General features: G+C 38.5%; 1 pseudogene; it reads right to left on the bottom strand.

Moving 5' to 3' along the window:
- Positions 1 to 15193: 15193 nt before the first annotated feature.
- The window catches only part of LOC146661710 (polypeptide N-acetylgalactosaminyltransferase 17-like), a 29688-nt pseudogene continuing 26151 nt past the window's right edge, over positions 15194 to 18730 (bottom strand).

Here is an 18730-nt window from a genome sequence, read left to right as displayed (position 1 = left end):
AGAAGAAAAACACTTACAGGTATGGAGGTTGGCATCTCCCTCAGGGTGTATTCGCTTTTGTTGGCCAAAGACTGTCGGCCCAGCAGTTGCCACACCGACTGGGAAGAGGAGAGGAGGTTGACCAAGTACAGGAAGGACTGAAGAGGAAAGTAAATACAGCAGCTGTTAGAGAGAAAAAATGTATTTGCTTTTAAAGACCATTGTGAATGCATTTGTGCACGTCATGGATTGATCAAATCCTAACACATAATAATAATATAACACTATTCAACTACAAACACTACCGATAATATGACAAATAATATCTGTAGTATTCAAAGCAAAACAAAATGTAAAAAGAATTTATGATTGCAAAGATAAAACATGGTTTACCACACTCTCAAAACTGAATAAGACATATATTCTGAGCAGAGTGGTTGAGCAGAAACCTATTGCAGCCTGAAGAATATTAAACTACAGGAAAGCTCCCTGCATTTTTCACTGGGTCTGGTAGAACAGGGAAAACATATCATCAAAAGCATCAAAGGAAAAAAAGAGAGACACTTGCACAAACGAGCTACAACTTAGATTATATTAAACAGCTTCAAAGAAACGTAAAGAAAAAAACAAGATACGATGGATTTTTTTTTCTAAAATAGAAATATCTATACTTTCATGTGTCTTCTGATGTTTCTGTGCATGTTTGAACTTATCTTCATATGTACTACCAAACCTCCTACTGTACTTAGCACAGATTAAAGCAAAGACTCGAGTTAATTCACCAAAGTGCTGGTGTGTGTATATTTAGTTTTCCTTTGACCTCAGCATATATGTATAACCCACTGATAAGGCAGACTTTAAAGTCGCCTGTGGCAGGACACAGTTTACACATCACTGGCTGTCCGTATTCACTTGGCTAGTCTCTCTGAGAGAGATGACTTGGCTGCTGTCAGAGGCCAAGCATCAGACACACACAGACAGGCTCACGCTGGAGCTTGTTGAAGCTTTCCTGAGAGAAATTCTGCCAAAAACATAACTAAAAATGCAGTCTTATGAAAGTAAGGCTTATTTGCCCAGACACCCATAAACCAATCAGCAAAAAGCCTTTCTTGTTAACAAAATCACTATTGCCAGTTTCTTAAATATGAATATTCACAAGTGAATTTTCTACATGGCTGCTGGTATCACAGCAACACATGGACCACTATTCTGAGTCCTGGGTTAATAATAATTGGAATCAATTTAATTTTAATCAATTTAAACACCTTTGTAACCAGTGAGCTAAAAACATGATGGAAAAGCAAAACTTCTAAGAGATCTGTGTCTGTACTATTATGTAGATATCTAAAAATTGGGGCATTGTGGGCTCCAGGAAGTTTCTCCTTCTCCCTCTCTCTCTCACACACACACGCACGCACATACATACAATACCTTAATGCAACTCCTATCTGTGGGGTCAATGGGAGTTGGTTTGGGACGGACCACTCTGATGTCGTCACTGCTGCACTCAAGAACAGACCATAGCTCTAGTACCAGGGCCGAATAAAGCCTGAGACAGAACACGGAGAAATTTGTTGTACCAAACATTTATTTGAAATAGCAGCAACTAAAATTATTAACAGTGCTTTAATAAATAAACGACTGACTTTGTTATTGTGTGCAATCCTTTAAAGAAATCTGTCTTTGCATTGCTGGCACCGTTTTGATTGGAGGATTTGAATCTCAGGAAGGAAGGAATTTATAATGCCACTCCCTTTGATCCCATTTAATCTCTTCCCTGTTGCACTTTGGCCTGTCAGTAACTACATTTGAATTTTGCAGCTCAAGCTTGCACATAAAGGCTGGATAAAAACGTTAATGCAATCAAAATGTACGCAGCCCTCGCTGGAAAACTGGGGATACAGTACAGTACATAAATGATGAAGCAAAGACAAAACATTAGTGTCATGGAAGAAGAAATAGTCAGTGCATCACGGGAAGCTCCCAGCAATAAAACCTGCATTTGTATTGACACATAAACCTTAATTTGTGAGCAATTTTCAGTGTATTTCAGTTAAATTAACGAGACAAATATAACAAAAGGGATTTTATACTTAGAAGAAGAATATGAAATTGAAATATTAAACTAAGAAAACTATAAATACTGCAGTTCTAGAGTTACAGATATACAATTAAGCTTTGCATATCAGTGCTGTATAACCCAGGGAATGTACTTTTTTTTTTATAATTGAATAGTAATGGAAATCATGAACTGTTTTTCAGAGGTCATAGATCAAATGAGCAGTAGAGTTTTTCTCACAGAATGGTTCTTTCACATAGAAATCAGTGTGTGCTGCAGGTTTAGCAAATGGCCCATCATTTGTAAGCTCTGTCTGGACTATATCACTTTTTGAGGTCATCCTTCTTTCTGTCAGTCTGCCTTTTTATCGATGGCACAAACATATGTCACATCATGGAACACATGAGTGCTCCACAGCCAGCGCTGCTCAACACAGCAGGGAACTGTTCTTGCGTGGGTAAAGTCATAGGAGAGAATAGGTTTCAGAACGCAGCGGTGCTGTTATAAGCGAAGGGCTGATAAGTAATCAGACTTCTTTTCCCATAACCAGTTGAGTCGCCCCTTCTAGCCAATAGAAAGAATGCAGGATTAAAATATTTGTTCACTAGCTTCATTTTTTGACCTCTTTTGACAAGAGTACGGTATTTCCTGGAGCCTTTTGCATATGGATAAACCTAGTATCAGTATACAACTGATATGTGAATCCATTTATCAAAAAAGAACGCCTCTTCTTACTCTTTCTTACCCAAACAAAAACGGTTTGACAAATACATTTCTCCCTAAGCTGCCTTAAGTCTCCTTTATACCGACAACACAAAAACAACAACAACAACTTATAATATAAGCCTTAAGCATCACAGCTGACAAGTGTTTGTTGTGTCCAAATAACTGCAATAGTACCTGAACTGTGCAGAGCCACAACTCCCGGAGCAGTTGCTGCCACCTGTGTCACCATCACCCCGTAGCCAAACTTCTCGCAGCTGCTCACCTACAGAAAACACACAGAAATCTCATACCCCTAGAAATATTTCAGCCTTTCACTATCACAGTTTTTGGTTATCAGGTAAAAAATGAATGAGAGTTTGGAAAAAGGATGGAAAAGGTTTAGGTCAAATGTAGTACTAATGTATCATAAAGGGAGATGTGTAAGTAAATCTGGGATTCTGGAAAGGCACAACATAATGTAGTTAAACATGCTGTGGAGAATTTAAATTGTAAATTGATATTGGAGTGTGCAGGCCCTTCATTAATTACAACACAATGCCACAACTAAAAATAGACAAAATATAATTACATTCCATAATTAAAGTGTAATGCCAAACTAGAGAAGCAATTACAATGGTGCGTAAACAATGGCAGTAAATTAAGCCCACGGGGGATCAGCTAAGGTTTGCAGCAAGCCTGAGTGTTTGTGTGTTTACAATTTGAATCTTAGACTCAGACCCTGTGACAAGGTCTGTGAAAACCACGTTTTTATGCCTGAAATACTACAGTACTACACTCCCACCAGATGAGCTCATGCAGCCTGTCACGAACCGGGACATACAACCATGACAAAACAGGAGATGCACACACAATTTATTGTGTTATTAATTTAGATCAACTGTGCTAATATAGTATACCAAAATGAAAACAATAACTCAAATTTCAGATATTTGAGGTTGTGCTGAAAATAATGGTGCCAAATAAGGCAAGAAAAACATATTTTAAAGGTGAAATATAGAGGTAAAATCAAAAATAGTCAAGAACGGCCAATTATACCCTGGACCACAGAGGGTTAAATTTGAAAACGGTTTAAAAAAAAACATCCCCATTCTAAAATGTCATGTGACAATCTGATTCATGAAGAGTGATGATGTCACAAGGACATGTGATGATGTCACAAGGACATGTGATGATGTCACAAGCACATGCCTTTGAGCCTTTGAAGTTTTTCTATAAATAGGGGTCAGGAGCAGCAAGTTTTAGTCAGTTTGTTCGCAGCCTTCAAACGTTCGACCAGAGCTATATTTGAAAGTATTTGTAAACCTCTGTAACATCACGCTCCAAAGCCCTGTGACGTTTCTGTGTTCTGTGACGTTGTCCCAAAGAAAGACCTTTAAATGCGATAAATAGCCTAAACGTTTTCGTTTATGACTAGTTTACCGTGTTATGACTGTGAACAGGGGGGAAGTCGCGCAAGAGAAATGTCGACCAAAACAATTGCAAGTAAGCCAAAGTCAGTTCCTAAAAGTCAACCCGCAGGTGTTTCCACCACCATCAGACCCTCCACTTCTGTAAGACCTCCATTAAGAATAACTGATGCAAAGAAAACCGCTCGGGTGGGAAAAACTCAGAATGGAAGACCGGCAGCTGTGAAACAGCCCCCGAAGAGGGATATGAAAAAGAATGTGGACAGTAAACTGGTCAGCTTAATTACAAATGAAATTGTATACAGTGGAGCGACTGTGTCATTTGATGACATCGCAGGGCAGGATCTGGCAAAGCAAGCACTTCAAGAAATTGTCATCCTTCCTGCCTTAAGACCTGATCTCTTTACTGGTCTGAGAGCTCCTGCACGTGGCTTGCTTTTATTTGGCCCACCAGGAAATGGGAAGACCATGCTCGCCAAAGCAGTTGCTGCAGAGTCTAATGCAACATTCTTCAACATCAGTGCTGCTAGTTTGACCTCCAAATATGTGGGAGAAGGCGAGAAGCTCGTACGAGCACTCTTTGCAGTTGCAAGAGAGAGACAGCCCTCAGTAATCTTCATCGATGAAGTGGACGGCTTGCTCTGTCAAAGGAGGGAGGGGGAGCACGACGCCTCTCGCCGTTTAAAAACTGAGTTCCTCATTGAGTTTGACGGGTTGCAGTCAGGAAAGGATGACAGAGTACTTGTAATGGGAGCAACGAACAGGCCCCAGGAGCTCGATGAAGCAATATTAAGGCGCTTTGCAAAAAGAGTATATGTGACCTTACCCGATGAGAAGACAAGATTTACGCTGCTGAAAAATCTTTTGGGAACGCACGGGAGTCCACTGAGCCAAGACGAACTGTCCTGTCTTGCAAAAGTGACTGAAGGATATTCAGGGAGCGATTTGACAGCATTAGCCAAAGATGCTGCACTTGGCCCAATAAGAGAGTTGGCACCAGAACAAGTCCGTGTTATAGCTGCTGCTGAGGTGCGCAACATTAAGATAAAAGACTTTGAGGATTCTCTGAAGCAAATCAAACCAACTGTTAGTCCAGCAACTCTTAACATGTACACCAAATAGAACAAAGATTTTGGTGGTCCTTCTTCAATAAATCCAAATCCAGTCAGGCTGGATGAAACAGAGTGCAAAAATAAAGAGCTTCTTCAAGAGAAAGAGCAACAGGAAAAAGAAAAAAAACGTATTCTCCAGGACTTGGAGAGAAGAAATCTACAACTGAACAAATTAATACAATGAAGGACAGAACACCTGAACTGGAAGGAGAAGTATTGGAAAAACGATGTTCAAAGATGCAGCGTAGGATCAATGAAATGGCGAAAAAACACTCAGAGGTCATTAATGAGATGTTGTTGAACTCAGACAACTTGAAGTGTGAAAACGCTGAAATGCTTGCACAAAAGCAGCAACAAGAGAAAATAAATGAAGACCTGCAGCGTAAGCTTCAAGAAATCACAAGAAGAAATGAGCAGTTAGAAAAGATGCACAAGGAAAAACAACAGCAAAATACAGACAAGTGCAATCTATTAAAAGAAATGGAGCAAAGATGCCAGAAACTTGAGAAGGAAGTTGAAGAAACAACCGATCAGTTGAGAACCCTCATCCTAGAGAAAAAAGTGGTCGTGGAAAAGCTCATGGAAAAGAAGAAAAAACGTTTCCGCTTCTTCTGGAGGAGGGACACTCCTGCTCTTTCTACTTTTTCTATTTTTTCTACTGCTGACGTCACCTCGTCTCCCTCCACCTCTGTTCCATCTTAATTTTCACCTCTCCTCTCCCCTTCTCTCCTAACACTTCTTCCCTCTCTCCTTCATCTTTTTTCACCCCAACCAGTCCCGGCAGTTGACTGCCCCTCGTGAGCCTGGTTCTGCCGGAAGTTTCTGCCCGTTTAAAGGCAGTTTTTCTTCCCCACTGTCGCCTAGTGCTTGCTCAGAGGGGATTGTTGGGGTTTTCTCTTTTCTTTTTTTTTCCCTTCTTATTACCATTTTCCTTTATTTACCGATTTGTTTTGTTTACTTTTCTTTTACGTTGTTTCTTTATTTACTTGTTTAACTTTTTTTCAACTTATGTAATAAACTAATAAACCAATTGAATTTGTCCTCTGCGTATTTTACATCTAATCTTTAAAGAATATTTCCAAAACATTTTCAAACATCACGATCTGTCTTTTGTTTGCTTGTTAAAACCCCGTAAATGGTGAAGTAAAAACCCTGTGATATGGTTTAAAACATCAAAATAGACTAAACAACTAGTCTAAAACTAAGAGACACAGGATAAAGTTGGTGTGAAGGTTTCAGTCTGTGAATGAATCTAAGCACCATCACCTTAACTTTAAATTCATCTCTGTTACCCTCTTTGTGACTGAACTCTGACCGTGAGCACCACAGCCACTGCGCACCAGTCACACGCACTTTAAATCCATCACAGTAAACCAGTTAGTTTACCTCAGTTTGTTTTGCAGCACATTTCACAACATGCAAAAGCATAATGTGCCATGTATAGACTCAAAATCTGATTTAAAAACATGAGGACTGACCTGTAAGCTTTACATTTACAGTTTATCACATACCACTGAGCAGTTCTTACCTGTAATTCTAAGCCCTCTTCTTCCTTTTCTGGTTTAAAACATCAAATTAGACTAAACAACTAGTCTAAAACCAAGAGACACTTAAATATTAAGTTAAACCTCTGGGGTTGCCGGACGCGCCGGCGCGTCAAAATCACATGACCAATTTAAGACGACACAGCTACAAGATGCAGCGATTCAGAGGCTGTATCCCAATTCAGGGTCTGCAGCCTTAAAGGCCGCATTTTAAGGCCGATTACGTCACCATGCCAGTCTCCTATTGCCAGAGGCTGAAGTGTGTGTGCAGTCACCAGGTGATAATCTGATATCGTCTACTTCCCCACTGATGTTAAGTAATATGAAAAAAATAATGAATCCCACCTTAGGCCGAATGTGTGACTCTCTTCGTAGTGGAAGAGAGAATGAATCTTCCCATCCGAATTCACGGCAATCAGTCTGTCAATCAAATCCTGTGGAGTAAAATGAGAGGCTTTGAACAAGAATGCACCGGATAGGGTGCAAAACGAAAACTGTGTGGAAATTTACAATGGGTAAGGTGGAGAACGTATATCAGTCTCAGTGTGAGAGGGTTTATTTGAATGCGTTTGAAGTAAAACAAATGGGTGGGTGGTGTTTGGAGGCCAAATAAAAAGTGCAAACATGCCCTCAGATGGATGACAAAAAAAAACTGCAGTGTGTGGAAAAGAAGAAGAAGAAAAACACTTACAGGTATGGAGGTTGGCATCTCCCTCAGGGTGTATTCGCTTTTGTTGGCCAAAGACTGTCGGCCCAGCAGTTGCCACACCGACTGGGAAGAGGAGAGGAGGTTGACCAAGTACAGGAAGGACTGAAGAGGAAAGTAAATACAGCAGCTGTTAGAGAGAAAAAATGTATTTGCTTTTAAAGACCATTGTGAATGCATTTGTGCACGTCATGGATTGATCAAATCCTAACACATAATAATAATATAACACTATTCAACTACAAACACTACCGATAATATGACAAATAATATCTGTAGTATTCAAAGCAAAACAAAATGTAAAAAGAATTTATGATTGCAAAGATAAAACATGGTTTACCACACTCTCAAAACTGAATAAGACATATATTCTGAGCAGAGTGGTTGAGCAGAAACCTATTGCAGCCTGAAGAATATTAAACTACAGGAAAGCTCCCTGCATTTTTCACTGGGTCTGGTAGAACAGGGAAAATATATCATCAAAAGCATCAAAGGAAAAAAAGAGAGACACTTGCACAAACGAGCTACAACTTAGATTATATTAAACAGCTTCAAAGAAACGTAAAGAAAAAAACAAGATACGATGGATTTTTTTTTCTAAAATAGAAATATCTATACTTTCATGTGTCTTCTGATGTTTCTGTGCATGTGTGAACTTATCTTCATATGTACTACCAAACCTCCTACTGTACTTAGCACAGATTAAAGCAAAGACTCGAGTTAATTCACCAAAGTGCTGGTGTGTGTATATTTAGTTTTCCTTTGACCTCAGCATATATGTATAACCCACTGATAAGGCAGACTTTAAAGTCGCCTGTGGCAGGACACAGTTTACACATCACTGGCTGTCCGTATTCACTTGGCTAGTCTCTCTGAGAGAGATGACTTGGCTGCTGTCAGAGGCCAAGCATCAGACACACACAGACAGGCTCACGCTGGAGCTTGTTGAAGCTTTCCTGAGAGAAATTCTGCCAAAAACATAACTAAAAATGCAGTCTTATGAAAGTAAGGCTTATTTGCCCAGACACCCATAAACCAATCAGCAAAAAGCCTTTCTTGTTAACAAAATCACTATTGCCAGTTTCTTAAATATGAATATTCACAAGTGAATTTTCTACATGGCTGCTGGTATCACAGCAACACATGGACCACTATTCTGAGTCCTGGGTTAATAATAATTGGAATCAATTTAATTTTAATCAATTTAAACACCTTTGTAACCAGTGAGCTAAAAACATGATGGAAAAGCAAAACTTCTAAGAGATCTGTGTCTGTACTATTATGTAGATATCTAAAAATTGGGGCACTGTGGGCTCCAGGAAGTTTCTCCTTCTCCCTCTCTCTCTCACACACACACGCACGCACATACATACAATACCTTAATGCAACTCCTATCTGTGGGGTCAATGGGAGTTGGTTTGGGACGGACCACTCTGATGTCGTCACTGCTGCACTCAAGAACAGACCATAGCTCTAGTACCAGGGCCCGAATAAAGCCTGAGACAGAACACGGAGAAATTTGTTGTACCAAACATTTATTTGAAATAGCAGCAACTAAAATTATTAACAGTGCTTTAATAAATAAACGACTGACTTTGTTATTGTGTGCAATCCTTTAAAGAAATCTGTCTTTGCATTGCTGGCACCGTTTTGATTGGAGGATTTGAATCTCAGGAAGGAAGGAATTTATAATGCCACTCCCTTTGATCCCATTTAATCTCTTCCCTGTTGCACTTTGGCCTGTCAGTAACTACATTTGAATTTTGCAGCTCAAGCTTGCACATAAAGGCTGGATAAAAACGTTAATGCAATCAAAATGTACGCAGCCCTCGCTGGAAAACTGGGGATACAGTACAGTACATAAATGATGAAGCAAAGACAAAACATTAGTGTCATGGAAGAAGAAATAGTCAGTGCATCACGGGAAGCTCCCAGCAATAAAACCTGCATTTGTATTGACACATAAACCTTAATTTGTGAGCAATTTTCAGTGTATTTCAGTTAAATTAACGAGACAAATATAACAAAAGGGATTTTATACTTAGAAGAAGAATATGAAATTGAAATATTAAACTAAGAAAACTATAAATACTGCAGTTCTAGAGTTACAGATATACAATTAAGCTTTGCATATCAGTGCTGTATAACCCAGGGAATGTACTTTTTTTTTTTTTTATAATTGAATAGTAATGGAAATCATGAACTGTTTTTCAGAGGTCATAGATCAAATGAGCAGTAGAGTTTTTCTCACAGAATGGTTCTTTCACATAGAAAGCAGTGTGTGCTGCAGGTTTAGCAAATGGCCCATCATTTGTATCTCCAGTGTCTGTTGAAGTGTACAGTATCTGTGTGTGTGCATGACCGTCGGTGCTCTCTGCTCACTCGGGTTCAGAGGTACAGGGAGGAGGCTCAGCAGGAGTAGAGGCAGCTGCTTCATCACAAACATGCCAGGTGCAGGCGGTAAAGGCCCTTTCTGTTTCCTCTCAACCCTCCTGCCAAAGCCATAGAACTCTGCCGAGGTGAACCAGACAACACAATATAGACATTTTTCCCTGTTCCTACATGGAAACACAAGATCAAACGGGCATTTTTTTTTGGCATAAATATGTATATCATATCGGACTCAGTTTGTTCCTGTTATTGTTTTTGCACTGTACTTGTCATCCATTCCAGTGAAACGATGCAGAAGGTTGTAGGTTGTGCAATAGTGCCATCTAGAGGTGAAGTAACATCACACTGCCTGTGCTCTTGTCTCGTCACGGTGTTTGCGTGTTTCTCCCTCTCTGCACACTCAGCGTTATATTCACAATATGTGGAAAATATATTGATATTGAATGTTCAAATATGAGGATATGTATAATGTATAGGTTGACTTTGCTCTACCTACACTTCTGGCAGAGCAGCAGTTGCAATGCGAACACATAATTAAACGGTGTATTTATAGGAACAGATTTCTTGCCTATGGCAGACAAAGTGATTTTAAACGTGTAAAAGGTTTCATTCACAGATGATTTATTACTATCACACCCTGGAGACTTTATAAAGAGCACTGCTGCAAAAGCAGCCTAAACAAACTTGTACAGTAGGTCACGCTGGTTTAGTTTTTCATCAAAATGCTTTTTTTCTTTTACTATTATTTTTGAAAACGTTACAGCACTGGTGGACATTTCCTACCAAATAAGAACTAGACACTACTGTTATGTAGTGGTTAATTGGAAAACTGTTTTATCACGAATTTCTTATTTAGAAATAATTAAAATTTTATTTGATGTTTTTTTTTTTTTTGGATGGATACTGTTATTGCAGTGATGCTGTAATTAAACTGTCTTCACCCCAGTAGAATAATTGCATGACTCCATCACTGAAGTGGAGGGTTTGTTTTGGAGGGGAAACGCACAGTGTCTCTTTAGTAGCATGGTGGTTGGATCCCACATTTGTTTCTTATGTAACATTGTAAATAGCTGCTAAGACAGCATATCTATTGGACAAGCACATATTATACATACTTTGCACGTGCAATATTTAAACATGTAGGCTAGAGAATGACTTTCAGTTGTATTATTTATTAGACGAATACTAATTATCACTGTAAATATGAAAATCTGTACAAAACATCAAAGCATTAAGAATACTTGCAATAAAAAGAAATTTTCTAAATGGTGCTGTTTGTCTTATTATGCAGTAGACTTGAGATCTCAGTAGTTATTAGTTCAAGATCAGGACACAGTGTTTAAGGGATTGTACATTTCAAAATATAATTTACTTTGAAGCGATCTGATCCTATGCCATGACATTTAAAACATTAACATAATGCTCACTTAAATTGAAAAAAAATCTCTCACTTTGTGATTTTTAAAAAAGCAAATAGAATGCATTTATCAAACACTTTTAGTTGATGTTTGTTATGGAGTAGTGGCAGAAATCTTTAGCCATTCCTCGTTGCCTCAGGAGCAATGATTTTATTGAACATGTGCAAACATAAATGGAAATATACGTAAAATAGAGTTTATAACAATATAACAAGCTTGAAAGTCAATATTTGGCATTGTAACTGTTATTCTTCAGTTCTAGTTTTCTTGTCATTTCCACAGGAACAGTTTTCCAGGCTTCTTGAAGGATATTCAGAGCACGTCTTTGGGTGTTGTCCGCCTTTTGTTCCGTTCTCGTGTCACAATGATCCCACACTGCTTCAGTAATATTGAGGTCTGGGCTCTGGGGAGGCCAAGCCATGACTGATGCTGTTCTATTGTATGTTTTTCTATCCAGGTATGCTTTTACTGTACTGACAGTATTTTGGGGATCATTGCTATCCTGAAAAATGATGCATTTGCCAATCACATGCTTTCCCAATGGCATTACATTGTGGATTAAAATCCATTGTTACTTTTCTATATTCAAGATTCCATCAATCAAGAGTTTCCCATCCTTAAGAATAGCTTCTTCTTCTTCTAACAATTTCTGACAAGGGTTCAGCAAACGGTAGATGAATCAGCTGAAGGGCTAGATGCACCTTTCAGGTCCTGTGTTGGGTCTTAACTCGATTTTCCCCTCTTATTTCTTAAGGACATGACTTTCAGATATTGTTAATTTGCTGTAGAGGGTGTGTGTGGTTGAAAGGCAAGGCCTGAAGAGGAAATGAGGGTTAGGTGAGAGGAATGGTGGAAACATTGGGGTAAAACTTGGATTCACTTATTATTAATTATTAAACACTTATTATTAATGGAGCAGTAACACTGAGAAAAAAATCATCAAACTTTTACTCCTACTGACAAAATTAATCAAAAGCATTTTTAATTATGAACATTAAAAGTACTATTGAATGGGAAAAATCACATCTATCTGGATTTCTTTGCTTGTTGATTTCCAAACTAATATAAGTATTTTTCTGTACCTTTGCACTGATTTTCCCCTTTAACTGAATTTATCCTGCCAATGCTTTTTTGCATGTGCCCTTTGCTGCTAGAAATCAGATCATCTTTTTCATATAAATCTATGTACAAAAAAATACATAGATAGCTTTTAAAGCTGGAATCGGTCTTTGACTTTGCCTTTATTCTTCATTGCTGTATTACCTTTCCTCCTTCTGACCTTACTCTTTATGGCCACTTTTAGCATAAATATAGCATCTGGTTTAGCAAACCTTATAAAGGGAAAATCGATCTGAGGAATGGGAACAAAGCAAAAGTCATCATGAACGTGTCAGTTGAGGCTGTTAATCAGTGGGATACTGCAGGTCACCCTGCTTAAAAGCTGTCCCAATCCCTCTTTACGTGAAGCCTTTGCTTTTATTATATACTTCATATAACATATCATATTTATTTCTAACCACCATGACACCACAAGAGGGAAGCATTAGGCACTGAGATGGTGAAACTGCAACTGATAAAAATGCAGTTCATACATATAATGCAGCAAGCTAATCGATCTGTTGAAATTCACAAACACTTCTGCAGAGTAGATACATTCATTTCATTTTGTAGAATAAAAATATAATTTCCTGCCTTGTTTAGTATCACTATAATAGAAGGACACCGGCGCTAACAGTAAAAGTAAAAGTAAAAGCTATTGATACCAATTATTTTTATACTATATCCTCACTTCACAGTGAGAACCAAAATCTGTTTCTTCTTTCTTTTGTACTAAACATGTTCTCACACTCTGGAGCCATTTTGGTGCAAAGTCAGCAAATTTTATAATTTATAAATTTTTCAATTTTATATTTTATATTCCCCTTGCCATAAGAGCTGGGTAACACCCAAATTTCTCATCTGTGCAGTATTAAAGGTTTATCCTATTCTATTCTAAAACTTTAAAACTGTTTTTATTCTAGTATATAACTTTTATGATCACTGAAATTAAAGTTAATATAGATATAGCTTAAAAATAATTGGACAAATAAGTGCCTGGAGATGTTACCAAAATGGCTCCAGAGTGTGAGAACATGTTTAGTACAAAAGAAAGAAGAAACAGATTTTGATTCTCACTGTGAAGTGAGGATATAGTATAAAAATAATTGGTATCAATAGCTTTTACTCAACAATGAACACATAAGGTGAAGTAAACGTAAATCACAGTCTGATAAAAACCCTTTAATAAAGCACATTCAGTACATGTTCTGAAGCTATTACTCTGGCTCTGTTTGGGGTCATTGTCACGCTACAGAATGAACTTAAGCGATCTGATTATTTTGCATGATAAAAGATCTAATTGTAGTTCTAGTCTCTAGTTTTGACATGCTCTCTGCAAAAAAACCCCCAAAACAACAAAAACTAAAACAGCGGGATGCTTCACCATGCTTCGCTGCCAACATCTGTGCCTAAAGAGTTGTGCACAGTATTGTGTGTTGTATCATCTGTTACCCTTGCTGCAGTGGGTTTTATGAAATTGTCACATTTTCATACAGTGTTGCTGTTCTGTCAAGTAATTACATCTGTATCTCTGCTGCTTTTTTCCCGAGGCAGAGCAGAGAGCAGGCTGGGGTGACAGCTGCAGTGACACTACCCTCCAATCACAGAAAACATACAGCGCCACATGGTGCATATTAGAGCAAAATCATATTTGACAACTGTGAGTTCTCTGCTCTGACATTAAACCATAACCTCTTTCATTAAGTGCTCACAGGGAGCTGCAGGACACTGCTGGTCAGAACAATGCAAACTATGATACAATAATGTCAATGAATTACATTCATTTTCTAGATTTTTTGTCATCCTTTAAAAATAGCTCCATTTTTTTACATGCTAAAATCTACAAATTATACAAATTTCCATCCCCATAAATACAACCTTATCTAAGTAACGCAGTGAGTTTATTTGATCAGTTTGTCCTTGTTAGCATTTACTGCTGGCTTACATTTAGCAGGACTTTAACCAACATATGGTAATCCTATTTCACGCCAGAGAACGATGAGCAGTCTCTTCGTTAAGAGTCTGATCAGCATTCAGTGTTATGTTAGCATGCAGGCTCTGTCCCTCAGAGCCGCCTCACTCCTCTCTCCCCCTCTCTGCTAGAAACAGGCCCTTGTGCTCCCAGCAGTCTCCTCCTGTTTTATTTACATCTTAAGCATTTAAGCTGATGCTTCATCCAGAGCAGTTTAGCGAGAGTAAGCAGTAGGAGGTCAGTGTCTGATTCAAGGACACTATTTACAGGACATATGGTTGCTTCAGGATTGAACCCATAACTTGTCATTTATAGAACAGTCCCTTTAATGTTCGGCCACCTGGCTGCTTTATTTGTGGCTGGGTAATATTGTGTAGAAGCGCTTTTATAAAAAATGTGATGAAAGTACTCTTAAGTCGAGTTGGTGTAAGTTACAGCAGATGCCATGCAGCTGGAAGCTGAGGGTGAAATCTCTTTTGAAGTAGTCTATTTTGGGGGATGATTTTGAGGACTAATCTCACAGCATGCCGAAAATATTTTGACCACAACCATGAAAATGGATGGAGCAGTTAAAAGGAGAGCAGGCCAGCATGGTAGCTCATCTTTGCTGTCTCTACCTTATTTATAGTCCAGAAAAGCAAAATAAAGCATGAGTTTAGCAGCAAAAAATTACAAACAAGCTTGAAAATAAAATTAAACTGAAAAAAATAAGCATACTAATTAAAGTATGACAAATTTAAAGACTGCAGATGTATCCTAAAACACAGTAACAAAGCACAACCCAGGAAACCAGTTGTTTATTGGAAGACAATCTTGGGAGCAAAAATCCAGCTGATCACACTTATGCAATTTAATATATGACATCATATACATCTCAGTACGTTAATAATTTCAGCCTTTAAGGCCTCCTGCATTTCCACTATTGGTACTTTTGTGCATTCCTGATTCAATCCTCCTCTCTCGTTCATGTTCCAACCCTTTGTCCAAAAAAGTGCTTCCTATGTTTGACTAGGTTTTCAGTAGTTATGGCACACAGCAGTTAACCAAATAAATTAACTTAGCGCAAAGAAACTTTGTACCCAACTGCTTACAGTACTTCATGCTACGAGATATATTGCATCTGATGCTACAGAATGCTTGGTGGAAAAATAGCAATAAAAGTCAGAATCCATAAAACATAGAAGTGAGATTTAGCCCAGAGTCCTTGTTGGGGTGATTTGAAAAAAAAAGTACACCAAGTAATATTTTTAGCATATTTTTCTTCAAATTATAAATATTTACAAGGATTTGAATTTTCTGAAAAACATAAGAATCACTTTTCAGGCATTTTTGCTAAACTGTGTAAAATTTTCTCCTGTCACGAGTAGCCATTCCTTAATTTCTAAGTACCATAGACCAGCGGTCCCCAACCCCCGAGCCATGCACTGGTACCGGTCCGTGAGTCGTTTGGTACCGGGCCACGAGTGTTGAGGTTCAGGTGTGCAATTTATGGTTTACCGGGGGTTTTTTTCTTCGTTTTATCGTTCATATTTATTGTTTTTATCGTTACCTCAGTTCCCCTGTGTCTTTTCCCGTGTGTTATGAACACATTTTAGTTATTTAGGGCCGGTCCGTGGCACAAAATGAATGAAATATTGCAGAAAGACTGATGGAAGATGGAAACTTTTTTTCCCCTTCACATAAGAAAGAACACGCTTTTGGTCGATTAAATGTCTACTAAAACTTAAACACTGTAAAGAAGTGGCACACAGGAATTATGGCAACATCACATTGAAAGTTTGTAAAATTCATATAGAGAAATGGTCCTCATGCTAAACTTTCACCACGTTGAATGTCCATGTTTTTAAAAAAAAACTAACAAAAACAAAAAAACATCAATTGTTTCCAAACCACCTCATCACTCGTCTCCTTAAAGCCATCTATTTTTGAGTCTTATTTCAAAAGCTAAGGAGCCCCCGCATCATTGATTGTCCACTGGCCAAGGTAACGTCAGGTGACAGCTCTTGGAAATAGCCTTTGTAATTGGTCCCAATGAAACTGGCCAGGCGATCACTGCTTCATAGTGTTCTTGATGGTCCACCTCTGCCCCGAGCAGGGCTGCAGGACCAGCAGGTGGCCGGAGTAAACATTAGCCGGCACCACCTCCAGACAGCGTCCAGTAGCCCGATTTATGATCGATTCGTTCTGCAAGGCAGAAGGAGATACAATACTTTGGTTTTAACAGATTTCACAGATGGTCTGTGAACAATGCGTGATGGTGACAGAACAGTATGTAACCAGACCGGGCCTTATGTGAACTGTTGCAACCTCTTTCTTAAACAAATGGCACTAACTTTTTACCTTACATCTATATAAAATAAGTAAGGTCTCCCTATTTCCCTAAGACTTCTACGTCTGCAGGACTCTTCACTGCTTGTCCTGCTGTGTGACAAAGAATCGATGTGGCAGAAGGTCTGCAGCATCACTGTTCAAGCTCTCCTCTTCCCGTGCTACAGGCTGTAACTCTTTAGTTTTTAAAGGTTACCCAAACAGAACTAAAAGACCAACAGAAAATTGACTTACAAAAGGTTTTTCACATTAAAAGAAAAAGAGAATCAATGCCAAAGTAAAAGGTATATTGAGTCGCTTGTTACCCTTTAAGCAGTCTGGGTTTAGTTGTCTTAAGAGGACCCCTTATTTTCTAGCATAAATATAATTTTACAACAGTTATTGTTCATATTAATCATAGCCAAAGTCTCAATTTATGTGCAAATAATCCCCGTTAACCAGACTGCTTTGATTTCAGTAATAGCAGAGATGATATCCTAATATAGTCATCACAAACAGACAGATCTATCTGTGAAGTCCTACTGGCCCCGGTGTTAAAACCTTCTGTTTGTGAGGGTTTTAACACAAAGAAAGGTGGCTTCAACGGAGGTATTCGGAATATAAAGGCGGTTCTGTCAGATAAAGCATGAACTACGGGGCTGCAGCAATGCTGAGTATGAGAGAAATGAAGATTCATGCAAAGCTACTCTCATATTAGAGTCCAAGAGAAAAAAGAATGGACCCAGACATGAGCTCAATAGGTCCCTTTTAAAATCTGACATATAGATACTTTTCCTCTCAACTCTATGCCAGTAAATTTTAGTTTCTCTTATAAACACTCAGTTATATCATTGAAAAAGAGATTTCTTTACACTTCTGACCTGAGAGAAATGCCATGTCTTCTGTTTCACGTTGGTCACCTTTTCACAATTGAGGAGCTGAGGAAAGTTGCTCATCTGATCGTACACCACACAACGAGTGTCCTCACCAGTGCTGCCTAGGGGTCCCAGAAACAGCTGACCTTCTTTAGTGTAGCGTCCTAACTAAGAGGAAAACAGATACGTCACACATACAGTAAACGGAAAGTTACTGAACTGGCTGAGTGAATACTCTTCTCTTTATTAGCTAACGATGAAATAAGTATGTGATGATGTACAAGTTGAAGGTAACCTGGCAGGAATTTTCCTTGATTATGCAAGCTGTTGGGTTTTTTTTTTGCTGCTTTGAACAAGAGGATGGTGTTGTTCCCAATACTGCTGAGAGGCAAAACATGTCTTTGTTCTTCACTGAGTGCTAAACACAAAGATTTTCCTGTACATCACTGCTAATCACAGTGTTGTTTCAGCAGAGTTCTAACCCACATATAGCCCTAACATTTTATATACACCAAATTCTGCAGTTTTCTCAACTTGACAGAAAGAAAAAGCAGAAGTGAGTCAGATTCTTCCCGCTCTGTTTTCTAACCTTTGTGTCTTTCACTTCAGCTTTTTCGTTCAGATTAATAGTAATTTCCACTTTAGCAGTGCAGATAAAACAGTTCCTTTGGTTGCATCTAGCTCTGAGGCTTTGAGTGTGCTGACGATAAAGACTGATTGGGAAATTGTTTATATCGCATTCTGTTCCTAACAAAGCATGAATAGTGGTTGCAATGCCTTGCAAAAGATATAAAGATAAAGCTTTCCATCAACCACCCAGTCAGCCCAGTTTGGGTCTTTTTGCAGAGTAACTGCATCCTGTTTGCAGTACATCATACAAAAGTTAGGTGATTTAACAGCGTTTGGACTCAAAATCTTAAAAAATCCCACTTGTGGTCCCTAGATGTCACTGCTTCTTCTTAAGAACAGAGTATTTATTAAAATGTTTTTCTAGTATCTTTGACCACTACAAGTTACATTCATCTTTTCACAGATATTCATATCGCACTTTATTTTATGCACTTATGTGCTTTATCTGTTTTGCATACACACCTACAGCCAGTCACCATTTAACCTAACGTGCATGTCATCGGACTG

The sequence above is a fragment of the Rhamphochromis longiceps genome, linkage group LG9, assembly GCF_057381845.1.
Source record: "Rhamphochromis longiceps isolate RC_006_pf linkage group LG9, R_longiceps_female_GT1.1, whole genome shotgun sequence".
NCBI lineage: Eukaryota > Metazoa > Chordata > Actinopteri > Cichliformes > Cichlidae > Rhamphochromis > Rhamphochromis longiceps.
Note: the sequence above shows the minus strand (reverse complement) of the source record. Positions and strands in the feature narration are given on the sequence as shown.